At 48.8% G+C, this 19,115-nt stretch overlaps 2 protein-coding genes across 14 annotated transcripts in view; one reads left to right on the top strand and one right to left on the bottom strand.

Annotated features, from left to right (window-relative positions):
- Positions 1-4,228, bottom strand: part of CCDC148 (coiled-coil domain containing 148) — a 198,209-nt gene extending 193,981 nt beyond the window's left edge. For 2 of the 3 annotated variants that reach the window (XR_013217805.1, XM_077272911.1), the window contains exon 1: positions 4,093-4,228. The gene's annotated coding sequence lies outside the window, so the exon portion shown is untranslated. The remainder of the gene's footprint in view (positions 1-4,092) is intronic. The other variant, XM_077272915.1, reaches the window with a different exon arrangement.
- Positions 4,229-4,333: 105 nt separating this feature from the next.
- The window catches only part of PKP4 (plakophilin 4), a 237,583-nt gene continuing 222,801 nt past the window's right edge, over positions 4,334-19,115 (top strand). For 8 of the 11 annotated variants that reach the window (XM_077272907.1, XM_077272900.1, XM_077272902.1 and 5 more), the window contains exon 1: positions 4,355-4,493. The gene's annotated coding sequence lies outside the window, so the exon portion shown is untranslated. Of the gene's footprint in view, positions 4,494-19,115 lie in introns of all 11 variants that reach the window. The other 3 variants (XM_077272910.1, XM_077272909.1, XM_077272904.1) reach the window with 2 other exon arrangements.

The raw sequence follows: 19,115 nt of genomic DNA, 5'->3' as shown, positions 1-19,115 counted from the left end.
GTCTCGGAGCGCGAGCAGTCCCGGGTTCCTCCCCCACAGTTTTTGGCGATTTTCCTTCACCCGTAATCGCTGGAACAGTCTTACCGGTTCCACGAGGAGGAGGCACAGACCGAGTGCTGGCGGTGTCGTCGGGAAGTCCTTCTGCCACGGAATAACGCTCGACCAACTCCACAAGTTGATCCGCTGTCGTGGGATTTCCTTGGCTTACCCACTTTTTCAGCGCTGGTGGTAGTACCCTCAGGTACTTGTCCAAGACAATCCGCTGGATTATTTCGGGCATTGTCAGTTCCTCGGGTTGCAGCCATTTCTTTGTCAAGTAGATCAGGTCGAACATCTGAGACCGCGCCGGTTTATCTTGCTGGTATGTCCACTGGTGTACCCTCTGTGCACGGACAGCCGTCGTCACACCGAGCCGGGCCAGGATCTCAGCTCTCAGCTTCTCATAGTCCTGCGCGACTTCCGGGTCCAAGTCATGGTAAGCTTTTTGGGCCTCGCCGGAAAGAAACGGAGCAATTAGATCGGCCCATCGTTCCTTCGGCCACTTCTCTCTCAACGCTGTCCGCTCAAACGTTGTCAGGTACGCCTCGACGTCATCTTCTGCGGTCAGCTTTTGCCAGTATCGACTCACATGGATCCTCCTGGACTCTGCTTCCGGGTTAGCCTCAGGCATGCTCAGCAAGCGTTGCGCCACCTGTTGGAGAAGCTGGCGGTCTGCAGCCGTCATGTCCAGTAACTCCTTCAGCTGTGCGGCCATCAAGCGATTAGCTTCCTGCTGTGCGGCAGTGGCCTGCTGCTGTATGGCAGTGGACTGCACTAGTGCTTTCACCACGTCTTCCATACTGTCGCCTGTGCCACGGAGTGCCCGCGTTCTCCACCACAATGTGACAAAACACTCCGGGATCGCCTTTGCTGGGGTCAAAGGTCACGTGGTTTGTGCATTAAACTCTGAAGCGACAGCAGGTTTCCAGGTAGACTGACCTCAGGTCAGGTTTATTAAAGTGAAAGCAAATACAGAAAACAAATCATAAAAATAAATCCTTGCCTGTCCGGCACTTACTAAACAAACACGTTCCTATCTAACAACTGGGGGGGCTACTCCCACCCAGCAAACATAACACAGGTCATGAGCACAGCTCTTACTCACATTGTCTCACACAGACAGGCATTCTGTGTGCCCCAGGCGGACGCCCACAACCCCCAGCTGGTCATCTTTTATTCCTGCAGATATTAACCCATTAGAACCCTGGAGATACTGAGCGGTCTAATTCACATAGGACAAATACCTGGGTGAGATATACCTGCCCCCGACTACCAGGCCGACATGACTCTTACAATACACCTATTAGGCCTCGGTCAGAAATCCATAGGCTACGTTCACATTTGCGGTGTGCGCCGCAGCGTCGTGCGCCGCAGCGTCGCCGCATGCGTCATGCGCCCCTATATTTAACATGGGGGTGCATGGACATGCGTCGCACTTGCGTTTTGCGCCGCATGCGTCGCTGCGGCGCCCGCGTCTGGGCGCAGAGGACGCAGCAAGTTGCATTTTTGCTGCGTCCAAAATCAATTAAAAAAAGGACGCATGCGGCGCAAAACGCAGCGTTGTGCATGCGTTTCGCTGCGTTTTTGTTTGCGTTGTGCGCTGCGGCGCCGACGCTGCGGCGCACAACGCAAATGTGAACGTAGCCTAACACGTCCATGTTCTGGGCTTTAGACTACGTTCCTCCCATTAGTATTTAATGAATTTTTGATGTTGCAGATTTACTGTACCCATTATATAAATTATGTAACTTGTGGTTTGTTTTTGTGCATTTTTTGTCTCTTTTTCATATTTTATAAATAAATACTAAAAATCGTAAAGCTGCTTTGGAGTTTATGGGTTTATAAGTTTATACTTCCTGGTATTTGGCTTTGACAAGACTTTATTGATATAGTCATGTGTGGATTACAAGAGGTTTTTTTTTACTTGCGGATTTTTCGCATCTAATGTAAGAGCAATTGATATGTCACTCGCGCACCCGCGATATTCGGTGCACACCCAAGCACCCAATGCAGACTGGAGTAGCGAGCACGTGCTCTGAACACCAATGACGACATATTCAATATGATGACCTAATGCCATTAAATTCTGTGTCGTACCTATGGGTTCAAAATACTCACTATACCCCTGGATAAAATCCTTGAGGGGTGAGATTTCCAAAATAGGGTCACCTGTGGGGCGTTTCCACTGTTTAGGCACATCAGGGGCTCTCCAAACGGGACATGGCGTCCACTAATAATTCCAGCAAATTTTACATTCAAGAAGTCAAATGGCACTCCTTCCCTTCCGAGCTCTGCCGTGCGCCCAAACAGTAGATTTCCCCCACAAATAAGGTATCTGCGTGCTCAGGAGAAATTGCACAAAACATTTTGGGGTCCATTTTCTCTTTTTACCCTTGTGAAAATAATAAAAAAAAAAAAAAGTTTGGGTCTAAAATACATTTTTTGTGTGTAAAAAATTAAAAAAGTTCATTTTTTTTCTTCCACATTGCTTTAGTTCCTGTGAAGCACCGGCAGAGTTAATAAACTTCTTGAATGTGGTTTTGAGGGGTGCAGTTTTTAGAATGGTGTCACTTTTAGGTACTTTCTGTCATATAGACCGCTAAAAATGACTTCAAATGTGAGGTGGTCCCTAAAAAAAAAACTGATTTGGCTGGAAAAATGAGAAATCGCTGGTCAACTTTTAAACCCTTCTAACTTTCCTAACAAAAGCAATTATGTTTCCAAAACTGTGCAGATGTAAAGTAGACATGTGGGAAATGTGATTTATTAACTATTTGTGAGAAATATCTCTCTGATTTAAAGGTATAAGAATGAAAAGTTTGAAAAAAATTGTGGAATTTTCACCAAATTTCCAGTTTTTCACAAATAAACGCAAGTCATATCGAATAACTTTTACCACTAACACAAATATATGTCACAAAAAAAAACAACAAAAAAAAAAACAGTTACAGAATGAGCGGGGTCCGTTGAAGTGTTCCATAGTTATAACCTCAAAGTGACAGTAGTCAGAATGGTAACATTTGGCTTGGTCATTAAGGTTAAAATTGGAGCAGTCACTAAGGGGTTACTTGGTTGCACACTCTTTAGCACTGATGGCAGCCTCCAAACGTTTCTTGTAGCCATCTATAAGCTTCCTGCACTTCTCAGCTGGTATTTTCTCCCACTCTTCCTTTGCAGTTTGTTCAGGCTCTTGAATGTTTGCAGGATTCTTTTGCCCAATGGCAGATTTCAGCTCACCCCAAAGATTTTCAATGGGATTGTAGTCAGGACTCATCGCTGGCCATTTTAAAGGGAAAAAAAAACCCCGTAAAATTGTATAGAACCTTTATTAAATATCGATTAAGAACAAATAGGTATAAATACCCTAAAGTAGAATTTATTTTTCAACCATTCCAAGTCACACTGCTGGTCCGTGTGTAATCCGTATTTTTCTCGCCCCCGTAGATTTTCATTGGTGGATTTTTTGCACAATACGCTGACAAACGCAGCATGCTGTGATTTTCTACACCAGTAAAATACAGCTGAGAAATATACGGCAGCGCTGCCCCATAGAGAATCATTGGTCCGTGTGCAATGCGCTGTTTTGCGCCTCTCACACGTCCGTATTCCTCCGTAGTGTGACCCCGGCCTTACACGGACGAGCACCACGGACCCCTCTATGGGGCGGGACACACATCCGGGTCTTATTGTGACCACCACAAACAAAATCACAGCCATGTCCAAGTCAATATATTTTTTCGCATTGATGTGACATCCACGGCATAAACAGTCCGTATACGGACGTGACGCGGATCCGGAGCACGGAGGCGGCAGCTGTTTTTTTCCTGCCCCGTCCGGCCCGGGTCTGACCATACATGAGGGATGCACTCGGTTGTCAGCGCCCATCCCCCGCTCCTCCTGGATTCCGTCACTAGGGGGCGACAGCGAGCTCAGAAAAGACGGAAAATATCAACGCCGATTCATCCTGATGGCAGAAAACGTCCAGTCAGGATAATCACACCTGCCGCTGCGACACCGCACGTCGTGTCCTGGTCGCGATATGATGACACGTACCTGTGAATCAGCGGGAATTCCGGCCTTTGTCGCGATACACTCGGGATAAATGTCCCGTGCCAGAACAAAAGCTCCTCCCACTTCCAGTCAACAGCATCGGTAACCGAGGCAACGGGACCCCGGTATCTGATTGGCAGGTTTGGATCTAAGGGGGTTGTCCAATAGGGTTAGCAGAGAGGGCGCGTTTTGTCCAATGAGAGGAGGGGAGCAGAGCGGCTGCGCCGTGACGTCACACGGCTGGGAGCCCGGCGCTGCTGCCGCTGCGGTGTGCTCGCTAGTGGGGACTGGGCTCCCGCACCATGGACACGGGGTAAGAGTCCGCCCGAGGAGCGGGGCTGCCGGCGGCTGCGGACACTCATGACGCTGCGGGATCCGGTGCCCGGGGAGACGCGAGCAGGCAGGTGAGTGCGTGCTTATGTGGACGGGATCACGAGTGTGTGGAGCCGGCTCCCGCCCCTCCGCCGCTGCTGCTGCAGAATCCTGGATCCGCCGCTCCCGCTCTGGAACTTTTCTGTGTGCGGCTCTGGAGAACGCGCTGCGACTTTATCAGGGATCACTGCCTGCACGTACGGATGTTCCTCCTCCCCCAGGACGCAGACCTCGGCCCCTCGTCCGGCCGCTGGCGCCTACCGGGCTAATGCCCACCACGAGGGCAAGAACCAACTGCCGGGGGCGAGGACCTACAGGGCAGATGGCCGCGATCGAGGACCTACAGGGCAGGTGGCCACGGGCGAGGACCTACAGGGCAGATGGCCGCGATCGAGGACCTACAGGGCAGGTGGCCACGGGCGAGGACCTACAGGGCAGATGGCCGCGATCGAGGACCTACAGGGCAGGTGGCCACGGGCGAGGACCTACAGGGCAGGTGGCCACGGGCGAGGACCTACAGGGCAGGTGGCCACGGGCGAGGACCTACAGGGCAGGTGGCCACGGGCGAGGACCTACAGGGCAGGTGGCCACGGGCGAGGACCTACAGGGCAGGTGGCCACGGGCGAGGACCTACAGGGCAGGTGGCCACGGGCGAGGACCTACAGGGCAGGTGGCCACGGGCGAGGACCTACAGGGCAGGTGGCCACGGGCGAGGACCTACAGGGCAGGTGGCCACGGGCGAGGACCTACAGGGCAGGTGGCCACGGGCGAGGACCTACAGGGCAGGTGGCCACGGGCGAGGACCTACAGGGCAGGTGGCCACGGGCGAGGACCTACAGGGCAGGTGGCCACGGGCGAGGACCTACAGGGCAGGTGGCCACGGGCGAGGACCTACAGGGCAGGTGGCCACGGGCGAGGACCTACAGGGCAGGTGGCCACGGGCGAGGACCTACAGGGCAGGTGGCCAGGGGCGAGGACCTACAGGGCAGGTGGCCAGGGGCGAGGACCTACTGGGCAGGTGGCCAGGGGCGAGGACCTACTGGGCAGGTGGCCAGGGGCGAGGACCTACTGGGCAGGTGGCCAGGGGCGAGGACCTACTGGGCAGGTGGCCACGGGCTCGGACCTACTGGGCAGGTGGCCACGGGCTCGGACCTACTGGGCAGGTGGCCACGGGCTCGGACCTACTGGGCAGGTGGCCACGGGCTCGGACCTACTGGGCAGGTGGCCACGGGCTCGGACCTACTGGGCAGGTGGCCACGGGCTCGGACCTACTGGGCAGGTGGCCATCGCCAGGGGGGACGGACAGACCTACAAGACAGGTGCCAAGAGGCATGGACCGCCAGGACAGACTTCCCTCCAAGGATGTTCTGCGATACTGTCTACACAGGACATGTCAAACAGAAGCCAAATGCTAAGGTCTCACTCTACAGATGCCTACTCCTTGAGCAAGGACCCACTGGGCAGATGCCCACCTCTAGATCGCGGTCCCACTGAACAGGGGCCCACCAGTAGGACAAAAACCCACTTAGTACATGGCCCTGAAATGGTTAAGGATGCGGTGGGCTGGTACCAACTGCTAGGGCATGGACCTTCTGGCCTGGTGCCCATCATTAAGGCAAGGTCCCTCTGTGCCAGTGCCCATCACTAGGCCATGCATGCTATGGAACCTGTCACTAGGCAAGGTTCCACCAGAAAGACCTTCTAACCAAATGTTTGCCCTCCCCGTAGGGTAACGTTTCTTGTTGGACCCCTAGAACAAGCATCTGCCTGGCATCCTGAGCCCACAGGGCCAATACCCACTGACTCCAGTGACTTCAGGACCTGCTGTGCCGGAATGTCACATGGTCCACGTCTCCCCTAGTGTGTCCTTATTCAGACATTGTCCTGGTGCCAGTATATGCTGGTCTCATCTGTGATTCCTCCTCGCTCATGGTGGTACCTACTCGTGCCACTCTCGCACATCTCCACTACATGAGGCTGCTGGATACTATGACGGTTGTGTGTCCTTGTGTGGATCCTAAAGTCACCCGGGACTCTGACATCTTGTAGTTTTGATCTGTTAACCCAAGGAGGATGCATTTTTATTTTTTTGGTTTGATCTCCAAGCTGGGACTGAACTGTGGGCATTGTGGCCGTCGTGTTAGATATTTCAGACTTCATTCTGTGCAGGACTGTGCCCATGTGATGGCCGCCCGCTGTGCCACCTCGCCAGTGCTTAGGTTACTTATTTTACATTGGCAGTATATGAAGTTTTACTAGAATCTGTGCTGTTCTGCAGCGAGGTGCCCGCTTGTGCCAACCCTCCTGCGATGATGAAGGTCACCACCGATCCTGCACGGTGCCGGATAATTGCCTGTCCACATGAGATGTGACTGCTCTTGGCTGCTTGTCATTACATAGGTGACTCCTGTGTTGACCCCGCGCCCCTTCTTCATTGGCTCCTTGAGAAATAAGGGAGGGGGGGATCCTGAAGGTTGTGAGAAAATAAATGCAACTACTGCAGCGTTGCAGACAGGAAGGTGCTGACGCTGGGCAGGTGTGTGCACTTCTGTACTGCTGGAGGAATGCCAGGAATGTATAGGGGGATCCAGGGTTTACAGCCCACTGCTTAGGGCATACTAATGCCAAGGGTCCCTACACTACAGGATCATGGCATCAGAGATTGCACACAAGCCCCTCCGTGTAAATCATTTATTCACAGTGATGCCTTTTTTTTTTTTCTGCTGTGGTTGTCTGACAGATGCAGCAGAGCTGAGTGCGCCTCTGCAGAATCCGGCTCTGCTACAACAGTGTATATACGGTATATTCTGAAGGTCACACTCTCCTCTGGGTGCCTTAGGGTTAATGAGGCAGCTGTATGATTTCTTAACCTCTGTCTCCTCCTCTCTGATCAGTCTGATTCATTCTTTGCTGTGTGGCACCGTGCCAGCGCTTCACATTGATAAAGATTGTGATGTGTGGGGTTTATGGGAGCGTTATAGCTGCGTGCGTTATATACAGACTGCTCCAATATACCGTGCATCCTGCCTCGTGCGTCTCCCGTTAACGTGTACCGTGCATTCTGCCTCGTGCGTCTCCCGCTAACGTATACCGTGCATCCTGCCTCATGCGTCTCCCGCTAACGTATACCGTGCATCCTGCCTCATGCGTCTCCCGCTAACGTATACTGTGCATCCTGCCTCATGCGTCTCCCGCTAACATATACCGTGCATCCTGCCTCGTGCGTCTCCCGCTAACGTATACCATGCATCCTGCCTCGTGCGTCTCCCGCTAACATATACAGTGCATCCTGCGTCATCTAATGTATACCGTGCATCCTGCCTCGTGCGTCTCCCGCTAACGTATACCTTGCATCCTGCCTCGTGCGTCTCCCGCTAACGTATACCGTGCATCCTGTGTCATCTAATATATACCGTGCATCCTGCCACGTGCGTCTCCCGCTAACATATACCGTGCATCCTGCCTCGTGCGTCTCCCGCTAACGTATACCATGCATCCTGCATCATCTAATGTATACCATGCATCCTGCCTCTTGCGTTTCCTGCTTATATATACCGTGCATCCTGCGTCATCTAATGTATACCATGCATCCTGCCTCATGCGTCTCCCGCTTATATATACTGTGCATCCTGCCTCGTGCGTCTCCCGCTAACGTATACCGTGCATCCTGAGTCATCTAACATATATCGTGCATCCTGCCTCGTGCGTCTCCCGCTAACATATACCGTGCATCCTGCGTCATCTAACGTATACCGTGCATTCTGCCTTGTGCGTCTCCCGCTAACATACTGTGCATTCTGCCTCGTGCGTCTCCCGCTAACATACTGTGCATTCTGCCTCGTGCGTCTCCCGCTAACATATACTGTGCATTCTGCCTTGTGCGTCTCCCACTAACGTATACCGTGCATCCTGCCTCGTGCGTCTCCCGCTAACATATACCGTGCATCGTGCGTCATCTAACGTATACCGTGCATTCTGCCTTGTGCGTCTCCCGCTAACATACTGTGCATTCTGCCTCGTGCGTCTCCCGCTAACATACTGTGCATTCTGCCTCGTGCGTCTCCCGCTAACATATACTGTGCATTCTGCCTTGTGCGTCTCCCACTAACGTATACCGTGCATCCTGCCTCGTGCGTCTCCCGCTAACATATACCGTGCATCGTGCGTCATCTAACGTATACCGTGCATTCTGCCTTGTGCGTCTCCCGCTAACATATACTGTACATTCTGCCTTGTGCGTCTCCTGCTAACGTATACCGTGCATCCTGCCTCGTGCGTCTCCCGCTAACGTATACCGTGCATCCTGCGTCATCTAGTGTCACTGGCTGCTGAATGATTAGCTGCAGTGGTGATATGCATTGTAGTAGTGATGTCTCCGCTGCTGCTGGTAACCAGACCAGAGCAGCGTAGAGGCAGCGCTGGACCCTGGGAGGGCGAGTAACATCTGATGTTATTATTTTAATTCAGCACTAGCCATGAGAAGCCACAAATCACCTATCCTTAGGGTCTTCACGCTGGGACCCCCAGCGATCCTGAGAATGGGGCTCTGACATGTCCCATTCATTTGTTCTTTGGGAATGCTGGAGGACTCTGGTCCATCGGCCTTGTTAGTAGTGCCTGGTCACTGAGTCTCGTACGTTTTCTGAGATTTCCTGCTTTGTTTTGATATTGCCGGTTGGCACGATGGTATCAGAGCTTCACGTGACGTCACACCAGTCCGGTTAAACAAAAGCTGTGCCCATTGTGGACCAGAGTCCCATGAATCGGTCCGCTCATCTCTAATCGCAGATGTTGAATCAGGACAAGAGGGATGGATGTGGAAAGCCCAAACTTCCACTGTGGCCAACGTAAAAGGGAATGAAAAAGGACAAACTGTTAAAAAAAAAAAAAAAAGACCTAAAAAAGGCACCAATGAATAGATGACTATGCCGCAAAGAAAAACTGGTGCAAAAGCAATAATGAATAGTCCCTGTAGTCCGACTGTCACTGTTGGGAATAACCCTTTAATGACTGCCTCATCAAATAAACGCCTTTACATGGTGGGCCTAAATGTCCATGGGTTCAGTATGTGGACCCCTCATGCTTGTCCTCGGCTCTAACAGTTAGGATCCCCACTGGGGGGAGAGTGATTCCGCCCAAGTTCTATGGTGGCCGTATGTATAGCAGTGGTCTCATCACAAGGTCTCACAGGAGTTTCTTCTGGATGGAACCCTGTATTAGATGCGCAGAGACACAGGACTATGGTGGATATGACATTCAGTGGTCTAAAAAGAGGGGAAATGGTTATGAAAGGAAGGCTCTGATCCTGGGGTGGTGTCAGGATAAGGAGGAGGCAGAACCGTCCGATCGTATGTAATTGCTGGGTGTGCCACTCACTCCAAAACATTGACCCAGCGGGAGCCAAAAGTCCTGGCAGATGTACAGATCTGAATATACACAGCTGGCTTTTACTTTGCAGCCGGCATAGAAATGAGAACAGGAAAGTTTAGTAATAAGGTGGTGAACGCACGGCCCGGTATTGTCCTCTGCTGCAAAACCCAGGGACAAGATTCAACGAGAGCATAGGGTTATGTCAGGCTACATGTGGCCGTTGTCCCAATTCACTAGGAATGGTCGAGAGGAGATGGTGGTGAGAGAACTTTATTCTGATTGTAGGCGTTGTGAAGATTGTGGAAGATTGCTTGTAAATCCCCTGAGCATGCAGTGGTCGGCGAAACCTGCAAGGCATTCTGGGAGTTATAGTTTCAGCGCTGCACAGCAGTGCCGTAGGTCAGGGATCGCTGCCCTGTAGCATTGAGGAGTAGTCAGGTGCTGTAAAACGACAACTTTGGTTTAGTATTAGACTCCTTGTACGATCTGTCCGTTTACACCGGCCTACTGAGATGAATAAAATGGGTTACGTTGTCTCCATAAACCCTCCTGTCGGGTGAAATGTAGAGATTTCTTCGCCCACCGGGCTTAGGGGTATAACTGGTAGCAATGAGCTGTAGCTTCTCAGTTTTGGTGGAGCTCATCATTTCTACGGATCGAGAGAAGATTGTGTCCTACTGAGCAGCTTCGGAAATTCAGCAAACCCAGATGTTGGAAATAAGCCGCGTGCCCGGACGCTCGTAGCTGAGCTGACAACTCTGTCTCCGAGGGATTATGGCGGATCACGCTCTGCTTTCTTCTCGGGAAGATTTAAGCCTCTGCTCTGTTAATTCAGCACTGGCTCTCTCCACCGCCGACCACTATGGAAGCTCCAGTGCTTGCCAGCTGAATCATTTGATATCTCTGCTCCTTTTTTTTCCCCCATTTTTTTTGTTCATTAATTTTTTATAATATATAAGAAACGTAGTTCCATTTGGATAACAAAAAAGTGACATTTTGTGTGGCTAGTAATTCTATGACAAGTGGCCGCGGATCGTATATGAGAGCGGTGCTGTCTGATTTGGCATTGGGTACGGGTCGGTCCCCTCTGTTCCCGTGGTGGGACTCCCATCAATGTGACAGACATATTCCCATCTTATCGCCTTATTTCTCATTTTTATAGAGGACTTTCAGGGAGGATGACGTTTTGCCTACGCCCCATCTATAGAACTCGCGCCCTTCACATCCGGTTTCCCCCCCATGAATGTCCAGTTGGAGAGATTGGCCAACTCTCCCTGAAGCATTGAAGGTCTCAGCTTTTTCCGGGACCCTCCTGAATGTTTCAGCAGAGTTCGTAAGTGTCTAAGACCATGGTAATCTAATGACTGACGGCTCGGTTGATGGCTTTCTCTTGTGTGTGGCCGGTTTTAGGACTGTAGAGGTCCATGAGATCGGATTCGCACCACTACGCCGATTCCTGCAGGACGTTCAGAGTTCTCTCGTTATGAACCTTGCTCTCGGGAAGCCTGGATGTCACAGGACGGTTCTGCGCTCATTACGCCTTCATCCCAGGTGCTTTCCTGACCTCACTTGGCACAATAGACCCCCAACATTTTTAGAACAAGTCTGTTCAAAATAATTTTAATTATTTGCATTGGTTGATCCTCATCCTTCACTTTGTAATAAATTACCTGTATTTTCCTGCTTTTCTTGCCTGCAGTCATTTTGCATTGTGCCTCAGATCTGGCAGCGATGGGCTGTGTGTTTTATCAGTCTGTCCTATCTGAGTATAATATTATTCCTTACATAACGAAGGTGCACACGTTCAGAAGGGGTATCACCATTAAGGATGACCTATCTTGTTAGAGGGTCCGATCCCTGGACTACCGCCAATCCAGACAATGAAGGGTCCGCAGCGCTGTGCCGATGCCTCCCGCTGTGCAGGGGAACTGCAGCACAGCATATTTCAGTTGTTACCTGCGCAGCCATGTGGATCTAAGTGCCATTGTGGAAGAAAAAAACGTAGAGAAGCTGCAGCTCTCAGGATCGGTGGGGAGGTCCTTGTGGTTGAACCTCGCAATCATAAAATATTTGCAAATCCCAAGATGTCTGAGTATCAGCCTGAAAGCAGCCATATTGCTGACAACTGTCCTTGCCAAATCCACCATTATCGTGCATTCTTTTGGAGTCAGCTGTTGCCATCCTCCCCTGGTAGCGTCTTGGCTCGTGCCCAATCCTTCATGAACAGTCGGCAATCAAACCAAAGTTGGCAAGTTTGGCTTTTACAATACTGTGTGTGACCACCTTTTTAAAAGGAGCTTGTCAGCACTGTTCAGACCAAGCACAGGCTCTCGTCGCTCCCTTGGTGCGGTCAAACCGTTCAATGCCCTTTCCTACCTACTTATTTTCCCTCTATCTACACCCTCCTCTTCCTTGATTGACAGCTCTGGGTTTTACAGGCACCAGAGGAAGACAAAGATGGATGGAGACAAGTAGCCGGGAAGGTGCATTAAACTGGCCAAATCAAGGGGGCACCGAGCGCTTGTGCTTGGTTTGAGCAGTCACTTTGTGCCGACAGACTTTCTTTAAAGAGGACCTGTCACCAGGTCAGAAGTGCCCAGTTTTTTCTTTCTATTTTATTCTTGCTGTCCTCTGAATATTCCATTATTTAATTTGCCGTAAGGTTTCAGCGATGTGGGCTCTTTTATTAAGTGCTAATTTTTATTATTTTTTATTTTTTTATTTTTTTCAAGGAGACGTGGCTCACAGGGTAACAGTGTGAAGCAGCCTAAAGACACGCCCCAGAGGATCCTGTGAGCCACACCCACTCATAAAGTGCATAGCAATTAGCTGTGAATAAAAAGGCCCCGATCTTTGTAACTGTATGGCGGCTATTAAGAAAAAACAAACAAATTACTACTAGGAGCAGCTGGAATAACAAAAACTAGACACTTCTGCCATTGACACGTCCTCTTTAAGCTAGATTTTCACCATGGAGATGTCCTTCCATCACGTCTTGGCTAAACATATCCCAAGATGTATGACGCAAGCTTTGTAAGGCTACTTTCACACTTCCGTCTTCCAAATCTGCACAGGATCCGTCAAGACGTTGAAATGACGGATCCTGTGCTGATTGTGGAAAACTTGTGCACTGGGCCCGTCTTTCTGACAGACCCGTCAAGGCTATCTGCACCTGTTGTGTATGTGTTTTTCGCAGTGGTTTTCCGCTGCGAAAACGCATACACAACACAAACCAGGTTTAAAAAAATAAATAAAATTGCAGTATCCTCACCTACCAGACCGCGACTTCTCACGAGATTTCGCAATGTATTACTATGAACGCTAGCTGCGCGCGACGTCGGTAGGTGAGGATATTGTGATTTTTTTAAAATGTATTTATTTTTATTATTTTTCACATTATATCTTACTATTGATGCTGCATAGGCAGCATCAATAGTAAAAAGAGAAAGAGAGTGAGCAAGAGAGAATTTCCCTGACGGGAAATTCTTCCACGCATGCTCTCTTTGAAAAGACGGGACCCGTCGCTGGATTCCTGCTTTTCACAGTCAGCGATGCATCCTGCGCCCATAGGCTACTATTGTACCCAGTGACGGGCAGCGCAGGATGCGTCGCTGACCGATTTTCCGACGTGCAGAAAAAACGTTCCTCTCTGCCCGACGGACCGTTTTTTTATGCAGGATCCAGTGAAAGACGGATGAAACAGATGGCCATCCATCACAATCCGTCGCTAATACAAGTCAATGGGGAAATGCAGGATCCTGCATTCTCAAAAAACGACGGACTGTGACAGGAGCTGAAAAAAGGAAGTTTGAAAGAGGCCTAAGAAGAAAAAAAAATAGGATTTTGTGATACTCTGCCGGGAGATGTTTGTTATATGTGGCCACCCAGTGGCTGTGATGTGAATTGCAGTTTGAGCGTTTTCATGGCGTGTCACAATGTAATGACCGCGTGGACACATTTGTAGGTCTTCGATGTTGTAGGTCTTCGATGTTTCCTTTTGATCCAGAATTGGTAGTAATTTCCCATTTTCTCGTTTCCACCTCGATGGCTCTCTCCAGTGCTTTTTTGGATTTAATGGCTGCACGTTGGCCGATACACCACAAACCCGGCAGACACACGCATAGGAAGCATGTTACAACCTTGTGTAATATGTAGCAACGCAAAAAAACATAAAAAGGCGAGTAATTGAGACAATAGTGTTCCTGAGTCTGGCTGCTCCCTTGCCACGGAGTTGATGATGGGATCATTAAAAGAACCTAATTTATTTCATTTCGCAATATATTGCCGTTGCCATCTGAGGAATCCCATTTCCCCTGCGCCGGGCGAGATGATGTTTGCAATAAACGCAAATGGAATGTGTTCTAGGAAATGACACGATGGCGGTCTGTGTAAGTAATGGACGGACTGATCCGCGCATGTGACCACGGCCGGGGTTGGCTCTTAAATGTCAATATAAATCTGTTTTCTGTAGGTTAAAGTGTTTTTTTTTTTTTTTTTTCTTTTCTCGGAGTAGCTCCATGATTGACAGGTGCGACTTCCGCTGTATCAGTAGACGTCTTTTGTTTGTGTGTAATGAGCGCGTGAAGGAATCCGGTCACTGTGTTACCTGAGCAGCAGATCGGACGGCCCCAGCTTCATAAAAGCCGTAGAAAAACGTAATTTGCAATTTAGTAATTTAAAGAATATTTTGCCTTTCCCTTTTTTTGTAACTAAACCGTGCACTTGTCCTTTTTTCATATATAGAGACACTCCAGACAAAACGGAGAGGGGTGTTCCAGTGCGACATTTAGGCTAGGAGGACATTGCACAGGAGCTTGTTGGTTTGGGGGAAACGCCAGAAAAAGCAGTCGTGTAAGAAGTGGAAACCGGAAGATGAGACCAAACTTGGGTTTCTTTTTTTAAATAACATGGTTATCCCCGATCTGTATGGGTCAGGTCTGGCCGCTGGGACCCCACCAATCCCGAGACTGGAAATTTGGAACCCTGAGAAAGGAACTCATGCTCGACCTTCACTCCATTCATTAGTCTATATTAGGCTTATGTGGCACTCTTACTAAGTAATATATTTATTTGTGAAATAACTATATCATTTCAGCATTGAAAAGGAGTGCCAAGTTCTATTTTCTTCTTCACTCCATTCATTGTCTGGAGGACTTCCTGAGTACTGTACTTGGCAGTCTCATAGACAATGGATGGAGGTGGAGCATGTACACCAGACGAACCCTCATATTTGGGTAGCTGGGGGGGTACCATCAGTCAGACCCCCAGCAAATATAGGATCAGGGAAAATGTGAGTTTTTGGAATTATCCTTTTAAGAACTTTTTCCAGTATTGTGCTGGAACCAGGACCAATATCTGGGACATGACCGCTGAGGCTAGTGATCGGATGCAGCGGTCATGGACAGCATTTCATTACTGCAGGGAGTAAGCTACGTCCGGCGGAGACCACTGTCACGTTGTTGTTTTGAGTTGAGGGTGACTATACCATTTCTTCCTCATACACAATTTTTTTTATTTTTACTTGGCTGGGAGACCCCTTTAAAGAGGTTGTAGGCCCTAAATTAATCCTATATATATTTTTTTTTTACTTTGTTGAGCATATGAACGTAATACAGTAGGGTTCCCCTATATTAAGTGCACCTCTACTTTTTTCATTACCCAACAAATCTATGTAAATCGATGAACTGTCCAGATACAAGAGTTGTGTAATGTCTCACTTCACCTGTGGAGGCACTGCAGGAAAATTGAGCAACCATCAGGAGGTTCTTCTAGCAGTAATGGATTGTCCAATGCGCAAACTTCTTAAAAAAAAAAAAACCCAAACAAACGTTGTTTCTGTTTTTATTCTACAATTTTCAATTTTGCGGCCACATGTTTGCATCTTTTCACCTCCTTATTCCCCCTGCTGGGTCAGGCTTATTTGATAGTGATATTTCCTATGATAGGCTGATGATTTTCTTAGGGCTTAATAGATTTAAGCATCTTGTAGCCGCATTTTATGTGGATGTTATGATGTCCTCCAGCACACACCTTTCTGCAGAGTATCACGAGCGCGATCTTTCCCACCCTCCTTGGCCGGGGCCTCCAGCCTCTTTGCCCAAGGCGTTGTACGTAGGCCTCTTGATAAATATTGGAACACACCCAACATTTCTAAGGAGTCCAGGCTTTAGTTGCTGGGAAGTCGTATGGATGCTCCAGCGGATGAGGTTTGCATTTCCTCACACCTTTTTTCTTTTCTTTGGACATTTAGATTGCTGTCCGAAAATAAAGACCCCGTGATATGTGCCCCAGAGTGGCTCCATGGTGTTACGTAAATTAAAAGGAAATGTATACTTGCCTCCCCCTCCAGCACCACGCTACTGCCTTCAACCCATTCCCCCATCAGTCTTCTGATACAAACAATGGACCGTGACCACTGCAGCCAGTCAGTGGACATTGATTGGCTGCAGGCGTCGCAGTTATGGCCAAGAGCAACAACAGTGTTTTCTCCTCTAAGATGGAATTATGCAGGGTGAATCGGGCGCACCATTGTCAAGAGACTGATGGGGAACTTAGGATTGAGAATGGAAGAGCTATACTTCTCTCAAAATTAGACTATCATCAAAAAGTTAATTTATTTCAGTTCTTCAATGCAAAAAGTGAAACTTGTATGTTATATGGAGTCATTACAGAGTGATCTATTTCAAGTGTTTGTTTCTGTTAATGTTGATGATTATGGCTTTCAGCCAATGAAAACCCAAAAGTCATTATCTCAGTAAATTAGAATACTTCATACACCAGGTTAAAAAGTGATTTTAAAATCTGAAATGTCAGCCTACTGAAATGTATGTTCAGTAAATGCACTCAGTACTTGGTAGGGGCTCCTTTGGCATCAATTACTGCACCAATGCGGCGTGGCATGGAGGTGATCAGCCTGTGGCACTGCTGAGGGGTTATGGAAGCCCAGGTTGCTTTGATAGCAGCCTTCAGCTCATCTGCATTGTTGGGTCCGGTGTCTCATCTTCCTCTTGACAATACTCTATAGATTCTCTCTGGGGTTAAGGTCAGGTGAGTTTGCTGCCGATCAAGCCCAGTGATACTGTTGTTTGTAAACCAGGTATTGGTGCTTTTGGCAGAGTGGACAGGGGCCAAGTCCTGCTGGAGAATGACATTTCCATCTCCAAAAAGCTTGTCGGCAGAGGGAAGCATGAAGTGCTCTAAAATCTCCTGGTAGACGGCTGCACTGACTTTGGTCTTGATAAAACACAGTGGTCCTACACCAGCAGATGACATGGCTCCCCAAACCATCATTGATTGTGGAAATGTCACACTAGACCTCAAGCAGCTTGGATTGTGGCCTCTCCACTCTTCCTCCAGACTCTGGGGCCTTGATTTCCAAATGAAATACAAAATTTACTTTCATCTGAAAACAACATCTTGGACCACTGACAACAGTCCAGTTCTTTGTCTCCTTGGTCCAGGTAAGATGCTTCTGGGGTTGTCTATTGGTCATGAGTGGCCTGACACAAGGAATGCGACACTTGTAGTCCATGTCCTGGAGACGTCTGTGTGGTGGCTCTTGAAGCAATGACTCCAGCAGCAGTCCACTCCTTGTGAGTCTCCCCCAAATTTTTGAATGGCCTTTTCATAACAATCCGTTCAAGGCTGCAGTTATCCCGGTTGCTTGTGCACCTTTTTCTACCACACTTTTTCCTTCCACTAAACTTTTCCATTAAAGGAAACCTGTCACCCCCAAAATCGATGGTGAGCTAAGCTCACCGTCATCAGGGGCTTATCTACAGCATTCTGTAATGCTGTAGATAAGCCCCCGATGTTACCTGAAAGAGGAGAAAAAGACGTTAGATTATACTCACCAAGGGGCGATCCCGCTGCGGTCCCACTCCGATGGGCGTCTCAGGTCCGGTTTCGGCGCCTCCCATCTTCATTCCATGACGTCCTCTTCTGGTCTTCATGCGGTGGCTCCAACGTACTTTGTCTGCCCTGTCGAGGGCAGAGGAAAGTACTGCAGTGCGCAGGCGCCGGAAAGGTCAGAGAGGCCCGGCGCCTCCACACTGCAGTACTTTCCTCTGCCCTCAACAGGGCAGACAAAGTACGCCTGAGCCGCGGCGTGAAGACCAGAAGAGGACGTCATGGAATGAAGATAGGATGTTTGGTAACATCATGGGCTTATCTACAGCATTACAGAATGCTGTAGATAAGCCCCTGATGACGGTGAGCTTACCTCACCATCGATTTTGGGGTGACAGATTCCCATTAATATGCTTGGATACAGCACTCTGTGAACAGCTTCTTTAGCAATGACCGTTTGTGGCTTCCCCTCCTTGTGGAGTGTGTCAGTGACTTGACTTCTGGACATCTGTCAAGTCAGCAGTCTTCCCCATGATTGTGGAGCCTACTGAAACAGACTAAAGGACCTTTTTAAACACTTAGGAAGCCTTTGCAGGTGTTTTTTGTTAATTATTCTAATTTACTGAGATAATGACTTTTGGGTTTTCATTGGCTGTAAGCCATAATCATTAACATTAACAGAAATAAACACTTGAAATAGATCACTCTGTTTGTAATGACTCTATATAATATGAGTTTCACTTTTTGTATTGAAGAACTGAAATTAACTTTTTGATGATATAATGTCGTGAGATGCACCTGTATTTATATACTTCCAAAAAATCAAGCTATTGCCTATCAATACTGTACTGAATGGAGCGCAAGTGCGCGACCTCTGCTCCATCCATTGTCTGTAGGACTGCGGAGCACGACGCTCGGCTATTTCTTCTGTCCCATAGACAATGCTCATCTCTGCCGCATTCAGGATGGGGCTGCCGATCCCCATTCTTAAGATTTCTGAAAGTTCCAGTGGTCGGACCCCCAAAGATCAGAAAGTTATACCATATACTATATTTTTTTTTCTATAGGGGGGGAAATAACCCTTTGAATAGCTTCTTGTCCATCACAGACCTCCTGAGCGGTCTGCGATTGATCTATGTGGGCAACAGCAGGTCAGTATTAAAGTTGAGCGAAAAGATTGCAGAACATTTTCGGAAGGACTTCACTTCTTTCGAGTGAAAGGACACGTGATTTTTTGTGAATCCTTTTTTTTTTTTTTTTTTCGAGAGCCATCACAGATTTTCACTGTTGATTTGAATGTAGTATTACATGAAAGCCGTTCAGATAAATGGCCAACCATGTCATCCATCCATGTGGAAAGGCCCTGCACAGATATGTCAACCTGCCTGTTTTTCCCCAAGATGTTATCTTGGGCGCTGTCTCCTCCGTCCATGTTT

Source organism: Ranitomeya variabilis, chromosome 7 (genome assembly GCF_051348905.1).
Source record: "Ranitomeya variabilis isolate aRanVar5 chromosome 7, aRanVar5.hap1, whole genome shotgun sequence".
Taxonomy (NCBI): Eukaryota; Metazoa; Chordata; class Amphibia; order Anura; family Dendrobatidae; genus Ranitomeya; species Ranitomeya variabilis.
Note: the sequence above shows the minus strand (reverse complement) of the source record. Positions and strands in the feature narration are given on the sequence as shown.